Source organism: Periplaneta americana, chromosome 2 (genome assembly GCF_040183065.1).
Source record: "Periplaneta americana isolate PAMFEO1 chromosome 2, P.americana_PAMFEO1_priV1, whole genome shotgun sequence".
NCBI lineage: Eukaryota > Metazoa > Arthropoda > Insecta > Blattodea > Blattidae > Periplaneta > Periplaneta americana.
Window position 1 is genome coordinate 24,268,969 of NC_091118.1, and position 10,055 is coordinate 24,279,023.

The following is a 10,055-nucleotide window of genomic DNA, read 5'->3' on the forward strand; positions in this document are numbered from 1 at the left end:
CTTCTTTCTTTGGGGGCATGTAGAGTCGTTGGTGTATTCGACTTCTGTGAATAATGAAGGAACTCTCCGTCAACGAATTTTACAAGCTGTAAGACAATAAGAACTATGCCAGGAATTTGGGAGCATGTTCGGATCTCGATGTCTTCAATAAATTCGGTTTAGATTCTGTATTAACGGTCGAGACCTCGGAATCGGCAGATTATTAGTTTTAGAAGTACTCGCCAGATGTTACAATATTCTGAATGTCGTCACGGATGACGCTAGTTTCCTCGATAATAATTGAACAGCTGTCTACAATAAAATTGACATGATGGGGTTCTTGTCTTAATTGCTCACTTTTGTTATAAATTTGTACCATTTTTTTTCTTCTGTTATTCTCACTGTCATAAGGCAGGGGTCCTTGTGATCTGGAACTTAAAATAAATGTTGTGCTAAAAAATTGACAGGCGTTGCTAGCACAAGCACAGGACAATCTTGACATTGTTAATCGACTGTTGCCAACGTCAGCGATTTACCACCAAATCTGGAGGCATTTAACGTTGATCTAAGAAAAATTTTTCAAGGTTTATTATTGCTGATAGGCTATATGAATCATGAGGAATTTTCTACTCCTTAGGGAAACAAAAATATTTATTTTTCCTTTGACAGTATAGGAACCCAGAGACTTTAGCACTTCTTCTTAGTGGCTTCCCATGAATCGGTGTTGGTGGCACTGTTTTAATCACAATTAGTAGCGCGCCAATTTTTGTGAGTATGCCGTCCTTTTCTGTTTCAACCGAACCAGATTTCGTGATATTATCAGGATATATCCGCGATTTTGGTGCAAGGATTAGTTATCTTCGGTCAGGTATGGTCTTTTACTTTTTATAACTTTAATTCTACGTTGTTATCTATAACGGAACTTAGGGTTACCAGGTTTTTAGAATGCCAATAAGGGGCAGAATGATGTCAAGCCTTGAAGCATAATATTTATCGGAAGAAAAATATAGGGTAGGCCTACATTATTTGAAAGTATCCCATATGCACAATATGTCATATTAGCTAAAAACACTCACACTGAATTTCTAATTAACATTTTATTTTACTGTAATTTTATTGAGATTTAAATAAAAAAAAATATTGGAATGGTTTTGTGCTACTAAATTATACACTAAAATTACTGATTTCTAGTAAAAAGTATACATTTTTATAAGATGAATTTATCGTATTACTGTACAGTACAAAGTATATTATGATTATTGATATTTTGTTTCGTTTTTAGCATTAGCTAGCGGGGTTTAATCTGTATTATTTACTTAAAAAAAGAATGACAACTATGATTACAATTCAAGGCAACTTGGACTTCAGCTTTTGTTAGATCTATGGAACATCTGACCTTTTCATCCCTCGACTTTTCATAACAAAAAATTGGCTCATTTTTTTTATTTACACTTTCATTGTGTTACGTAGTTTCTATTTCAATCATAGCCTATCTTACTTAAATTTTGAAAATTCCCCATAAAATATGTCTAAGTTAAATCGAAATCTGGACAAACATCTGTGAATTTCAAAGAATCTAAAATCTTTTCAAATTTTGAAAATTTATATTAAATTTAATTGACTCAAATGTTTGAAAACATTGTTCTCAGTGTAATTATATGATTTTTGTAAGTAAGTTACAGCACTGCTGTAAAAATCCATCCTTTTACTAGGCCGTAAATATAGAATTTTAATTGTCTTGCATGAGATTAATATCAACTAAGGGATGTTCCATACAATACAAGACACCTGGCAACCCTAATTTAGTGTTAAGCTTCGTAGTCATAACTGAATCAATAAGTGGCTGTAATTTTATTCTTGTAGATAGAGAACTATAGAGAACTGATTAATTTTGTTATAACAATTTGGGTAATTTCATAGATATGATAATTGTCTATATAAGTGGTATTCAATCTATAACATGGGGTATGCGAGGTTGTTTCTAGGGGTACGCGTTCCATTGACTACGTATGCAAAGATGCTGACATATTTATTTAATTATACTTGTTGATAATTATAGCAGTTTACATATTTTCTCATTACAATATTAATTCTAGTTTTTCCTTGGCACTTCAATAACATTTTACATAGACTAATTCATTAGCTACTACTGAATATTACTGTACCAATAACTACTACTACCACTAAAAAAATTTTAAATTGTTAACTGCCTCCCATTGGAGGTAGCCCAGAAGGACTCAGTATACTCTCCTACATGAATTTTACAATATTAAATGTTTACATAAATTTGTTGACAGAAAATTAAAATAAACATATATGAATTATAAAGTGAAGAAAAAGAAATTAAACAGAGTGAATATGATGACTCAGAATTTGGCAAGAGCGTTTCAAAACTGAAGTTATGATGTCAGTAGTAAGTGTCTGTGGTAGTTCAAAAGTCTTTCTGAAGCTTTCAAAGAACTTAGGAATCACACCACGAGCTCCAATAAGAAGACCAATCACCTCAATGTTTTCAAGCTGGTAGGCCTACCTATTTTGCTTTGAAGTAATCAACTGTTGGCAGATAAATGTTGATCTTTTCTTGATTGACATCCTCCGGCTGGCTACTCCCCGTTTCAATCCTTATGGTAAGATCAATTATATATCCTTTCTTGGTAGTCTGGGAATACGCTATGATGTCAATACGTCTAGAGGAGCCATTAGTAGCAAGGCAAAAGACTTCCTCTTCTACTTCTACTACTACTCCTCCTACTACTACTACTACTACTGCTACTACTACTACTACTACTACTACTACTACTAATAATAATAATAATAATAATAATAATAATAATAATAATAATAATAATAATAATAATAATTTATTTTTCACACAGCATCAATCATAGTCTTTTATTGTTTCTTATATTATTGCAATGCAGTTTGGGGGTACGAAAGTAAAAAAAATATATATATATTTTGGGGATAGCCTACGCTAGCAAAAAGATTGAATTTGGTCTACATTGTCTACTACTGCTTCGTACCGCTGCCTACGTTATCGACTTTGTAAAGATACCGACCGTCGTGTTTCTCTGCCTATATCCCTGATCGATCTGGTGTTCTATCCACGTACAACGATTATTATCGATTGCTAAGAAGTGATATCTCGTATATGAAAATTTGCATGAGAATAAAAAGAAAATGTTTAAAAATTAATTTTTCTCAAATAGACTAACTTTTTATATTTCTGCTTTACAATATCTTCTACTCGAGGACAAAATATTAGTTACCGGTAAACTAAATTACCATTTTTGTAGACATCTCAGCTATCGATGTCTTATAGGTCTATATGTCAACTTATACATTTTAAATCTGCAAAGAAAAAACAAATGTTATGTATGAACTAAAAAATATGTTTTTTTTTAACAGAAAACATTGTGTACTTACGTAACTGCAATAAATGTCCAGGTCACATATTCTTAGTCACGGTGATGTAGGCTAACTTATCTCGCCGTTGAGGTTAAGAACTCATCTCGCAGTTTTGTCGTAATATGAGCTCTTGTGGCAGTATTCCCCGTCACAGAGGTCAACTTTCTTTTGTATATACTTACACAAATCACTCGATTTCTTCACAACTTCAGTAGAAACTTGCCACTCCGTAAAAACTGAACATATGTCTTAGCGCTAGTTTAGTCAACAATGTCACCAATGATATCATTGCTTGGTATCCTAATTGCGAAGAAAATAAATAATTCAAAATATACCGCGGCTACAAATGCTTTTATCCAATTAAATCCTTGCATTCTATACCAATAATTACGGAACAACACTTTAACGATTGCCATATCGGTTAACAGAGTAAACATTTATAATCAAATGTGTTACCAACCTTACGGCGGGTATGACTGACCACTCATTTTTGGAAGTACCCCCCCCCCCCCAACCATGTCTATCGGATATTGTGTTATTCTGAAAGAGTGCAACCAGAAAAGAGTAGCCGCCGAACCAGCTGATCGCCACTTTTTTTTTCATGCTACTCGCAGCTCAATGCTAGCGACGTATGAACAGGGTTCTCAGGGTTGCAGCCGCAGCATTTTTTATATAGTCTACCACAGAATTCGTCGCATCAAAAACCAGAAACTGTTAACCGCAACGGGATAACAAACCTTGCTGAAAGGTGGCTCAAGAAAAACGGTAGAATATAATGGTCTTTACTTTGAAGATTATATTAATTCCTTGTCACAACACACTGCAAGTAAAATTTTACTCCAAAACTAACATTACTTATGAGCAGACATCGGATTCTAGGGCAAATGCCTATTTTGTTTCTTTAGGAGAAAAGTAAAAATAATTATTAATATTTGTGTTTCATGGAAATTGAAAGGTATTCAAAGAGTTTTATAGTGCCCTAAAATGCCCTAAAACGGTTATTAGAGCCTAATTTGTTAATATTCGCCTAAAAATGCCTAACTCACTGTAAAGTTTCGCATTTTACTCTTACTTTTTATAATTTATACATGCATTCACTGCGAAATTTAAGGCATTTAAAAAGTGGAAAGTTTGCTTCACACCGGCCATGAAACCATTGATAAAGGAAACAAAATGTTTTGAATCTCACGACACTCGCAATAGATTTCACCGAATTTAACATGTTTGGAGGCATAAATGCCGACAAAGAACCAACCTTAGTTTTGAAGCAGGCAACAATCACAACATGTGCTGCTATCGATTCAGAGATATACTATACTATAAAAATGACTGTTTTCGGTCTGAAACCGATTAGCTGTACTGCCCTTCAGAGTGTCATAAAATCACAATTTTTGGAGCAAGAGTGTTTTCGAAATACTTATGAAAAGTCGTAAAACTGCGAATTAGTAGGGTAAACCGTTACAAAATATTTAAAAGAATGGCCCTCCTAGTGTTAACACTACCAGGAAATGCAACAATAAGTGGAACTTTGTATTTTTGTCCAATTGAATCTCAATAACAACGGTTCATTTGAATACTCGTTAACAGTTGCTCTTTCCCTCACCTTATTTGTGTTGAGAAGTTTTGAGCGGTAGGACGTTTTCCTGTGAAGTTTAACGCGATAATGCCGAAAAATATAAGTGAAAAATCTACATTGATCCGGCAATGGCTAACAGAATATTCAGAATTCACTTATGATGGGAAAATAATATTCTGCAAGATTTGTAGCAAACAGGTATGTAACAATAGTTGAAATACATAAATTCTATTAATTTTAATGAGTAGGCCTATAATATTTATACATTGACTGAGCTATCTTGAGGTATAATTCTTTTTAAGACCACTACACTTTAACCTTTTAAATTCCGATAGTTAAAGTATTTGCAGGTCATTAAAATTTTGATTGATCGAACCCACTAACTTTGTGATAGAAATACGGCAATACAACAATTAGGATTTTATTTTAATTCAGTTTACTTTACATTTTTAGATTTCGCAAGAAAAGAAGTGCCACCTAAAGCAGCATGTGCAAGGAGCGGCTCATAAGGCTAAAGCTCAGCAGAAAAATCAACTGCAACAAATTTCACTAACACAGCTTACTTCATCCAATCTCAGCAGCAATTTCTATGCTGATTTAACCAGAGCGTTTGTTGCTGCTAACATTCCCTGGAATGCAATTGAAAATCCGGTTTTAAGACAGTTTTTACAAAAATACTGCAAACAAAATATCCCATCTGAGTCGACCCTAAGAAAAAATTACTTAGACAGAATATACAATGAAACTTTAGCTTCCATTCGGGAGGATATAGGTGATTCTTACATATGGGTCTCTATGGATGAAACCTCAGATCCTATGAATAGGTATATAGCAAATATGGTAGTAGGAAAACTTAGTCCTGATGGACCTTCGATTCCACACCTCGTATGTGTTAAGGAACTTTCGAAAGTGAATAGCCAAGTCACTGCTTATTTTGTAAATAAAGGCCTACAGTCTTTATACTCAGGTAATATAGACGATTCTAAAGTTCTGTTGTTTTGTACTGATGCTGCCTCATACATGGTTGCTGCAGCTCCACTTCTTAAAACATTTTATCCTAACCTCACGCATGTAACCTGTCTAGCACATGGCCTTCACAGGGTTTCTGAAACAATCCGGAATGAATTTCCTCTTGTCAATTCGTTTATTTCTAACACAAAAAAATGTTTTTGTAAAGCCCCATCCAGGATTTCAATATTCAGAGAGAACTTTCCAGATATCCCACTCCCACCTCAGCCGGTTGTTACACGATGGGGAACCTGGATTCAGTCAGTGGTGTATTATTCTAAGTATTTTAAAGAAGTGGTCACAGTTATTGATAAATTACCTGAAACTGATAGTGCAGCGTGTGTGAAAGCAGTGAAAGATTGTCTGAATGACTCACGAGTGAAAAACGATATTGCCTATATAACATCAAATTTTTCTTTCATACCTGTAAGCATTGAACAATTAGAACGTGAAAAACAATCTCTTTGTAGCCAAATAGCAGTAGTAAAGGAAGCTCAAGTGAACATACATTCTGCTTTGGGCGAAACTGGGAAAAAAGTTAAAAATAAGTGGGACAACGTATTAAATAAGAATGTAGGATTTTCATTGTTGGAAGAAGTATCAAGAGTGATATCGGGGGAAAGTGTAAATGTTCCAGTAAGTATTGATGTTTCTATTGTACCTAATTTAAAATTTGCGCCTCTCACATCAGTTTCGGTTGAAAGAAGTTTTTCTGCTTTCAAAATGATTCTCGGTGACAAAAGACAAAGGTTAACTGTGGAGAATTTAGAAAAAATTCCGGTGGTGAACTGTGCAGATAATTATAATAAAGTCTGAGCATGGAACTGAATTTCAATAACTTAAAATGAGTAATCTTGATATCAATAATCATTATTTCATTAGTTTCAATATATTAAATTTGTGCAGCTCTGTTTATAAATATAATATAGTATTCTTTTTTAATGTTCAAACATACTTTTTTGTGCGTATTTTAGTGTATAACTAAAAATTTCAGTGAAAGAAATAAGTATGATACCTTGATGTGCTTAAAATGCCTATTTTCATTAAAGTAGAGCCTAATTTTACAAATTTTGAGCTTATTTTAGGCGCCTAAAACTGCAATTTTTAGTGCCTAAAAATCCGATGTCTACTTATGAGACAACATCTCTACTTATTTTAGTGTCTGACGTGATGAAAATTAATTATTTATAACCAGTGGCGTCAACTTATATGAACTCGTGAGGCCCGAGCCTACCCAATAATTCGTCGTGTTAGGGTATCATATGAAATGCCTTTATTTTAACTCATATTAAATTGAAGTGTTTGAGCCCACCCAATGTTTTACAAAAGTTGAAGCACTGTTTATAAGAGTTGTACAAGGCAGATAATATGAATTATGCTGATGATACAGTGATAATTTTTTTTCATAGCATAACTTCAAAGAGGAGAGTTGCCAACATTGTTTACGAGAATAGTGCTATTGGTTATTGAAGTAGGCCTGTATAGGTATTTTTCTAACAGCTTTATCATAGGCTTATAGGCCTATAGGCGTTTTTCTAACAGCTTTATCATAGGCTTATAGGCCTATAGGCGTTTTTCTAATAGCTTTATTATAGACTTCTAGCCCGATAGGCGTTTTTCTAACAGCTTTATCATAGGCTTATAGGCCTATAGGCGTTTTTCTAACAGCTTTATTATAGACTTATAGGCCGATAGGCGTTTTTCTAACAGCTTTATCATATATTTGTATAGGCGTTTTTCTAACAGCTTTATCATATATTTGTATAGGCGCTTTTCTAACAGCTTTATCATATATTTGTATAGGTGTTTTTCTAACAGCTTCATCATATGCTTGTAGACCTATAGGCATTTTTCTAACAGATTTTTCATAAGCTTGTATAGGCGTTTTGTAACAGCTTTATCATAGGCTTGTATAGGCGTTTTCCTAACAGTTTATTATAGGTTTGTATAGGCGTTTTCCTAACAGTTTATTATAGGTTTGTATAGGCGTTTTTCTAACAGTTTTATCATAGGTTTGTAAAGGCGTTTTTCTAACAGCTTTTTCATAAGCTTATATGGCTAGGCGTTTTTCTAACAGCTTTTTCATAAGCTTGTGTAGGCGTTTTGTAACAGCTTTATCATAGGCTAGGCGTTTTTCTAACAGCTTTATCATAAGCTTATATGGCTAGGCGTTGTTCCAACAACTTTATCATAAGCTTGTAGGCCTTCCAGTTGCGAGCGTCGTTAAATAAAACATAACATTAACATTAACCAGAAGATAGCACGAAATGGAAATATAAAAATTGGAAATTTATTCTTTGAAAAGGTGGAAAAGTTCAAATATCTTGGAACAACAGTAACAATTGAAGAGTCCACTGCAAGAATGATGGATGCCATTTGGAATACATTTTGCAGAAGAAGCAATTGAAAGTTTGAAATGCTTAGCGCTCAAAGCTTAACTGTGATTTTCCGATCATTACTGGACAATGACTATCAGTGTTAATGCCATATAACTCTCTATGTACATTCTATATGTATTAAGCTACGCATTGACAGTCTTGGTTCATTTTCGACAAGAAAGTGACATCCATCATTCTTGCAGTGGACTCTTCATTTATAAATGACACTCGGCAGGAAATTAAACGCAGCATAAATATGGGAAATGACTGTTATTATTCGCTTTAGGAGCTTTTGTCATCCAGTCTGCTCTCAAAAAAGCTGAAAGTTAGATTTTATAGAACAGTTATATTACCGGTTGTTCTATATGGTTGTGAAACTTGGACTCTCACTTTCAGAGAGGAACAGAGGTTAAGAGTATTTGAGAATAAGGTACTTAGGACAATATTTGGGGCTAAGAGGGATGAAGTTACAGGAGAATGGAGAAAGTTACACAATGCAGAACTGCACGCATTGTATTCTTCACCTGACATAATTAGGAACATTAAATCCATGCGTTTGAGATGGGCAGGACATGTAGCATGTATGTACGAAATGCATATAGAGTGTTAATTGGGAGGTTGGAGGGGGAAAGACATTTGAGGAGGCCGAGACGTAGATGGGAGGATAATATTAAAATGTATTTGAGGAAGATGGGATATGATGGTAGGGACTGGATTGATCTTGCTCATGATCGGGACCAATGGCGTGCTTATGTGAGGGCGATAATGAACCCTCTGGGTTCCTTAAAAGTCATTTGTAAATACCTAAATTATGCGTGGGGTAACAAATGTAGTAAGAGTAGTCTGTAATGACTTCTACAGAATGACGTTACGCCCAAACTGCGAGAAATAAATAACTAGGGAATGAAAAGGTCGATATAGGCCTCTTTGACAACTAGTCACATATTTATTACAAACGTCTTGCGATTTCAGTTTTCGTTTTGTTGGGATTTGCCTCAATTTCCTTCTTAAATCTAAAGTCTTCTAGTGAGTAGCTCTTCCTGACCGGTAATCGAACCTGAGCGCCCTGCATAGAAGACAAACTCGTTTTCAAGTGCACTACTTTCTAAAATCATATCGCCTTGATTATATTATTTCTATATTATCACATATATCTTAATAGAAACAGAGGTCAATATGAATTGACTCATTCTGTTTAAAGCCATAGAACAGAAAAGAACAGCTGAGATCATTCGTCAGCTTTAAATCTTTAATACTCTACAGAGCTAGGAGAGGACAGCTTAGTGCAGGGTCGACGATATGAAACAAAGGACTTTCAAGGTCATAGATTTTCTCCTTTCTCCTTTAACTCGTTCAGACGGCGTGAACTGGTTGGCACAATATTGAATATTCTTTTCAGTGTACTTGTGCAGACAGCAGGGTTGCCAGGTTGTACGTTTTCCCCGTATTCTTACGTTTGATGATAGAGTGGCCTTACGTTTTTTATTTCCTCGTACAACATAGTCTTCCTTTATTTCAAATTTGGCGCTGGGTAATAGTAAAATACTGTATAACAATTTCTATTATTTTTTTGTTATTTTATCGCTGGGATTTAGATTCTGAAATTATTTTCACGTTGGTACTATTGCAGAGATTACATTACTGAATGTATTGCTAAAAATTAGTGTTGTGGGATTTAATCAATTAATCTAATCGATTAATCGATC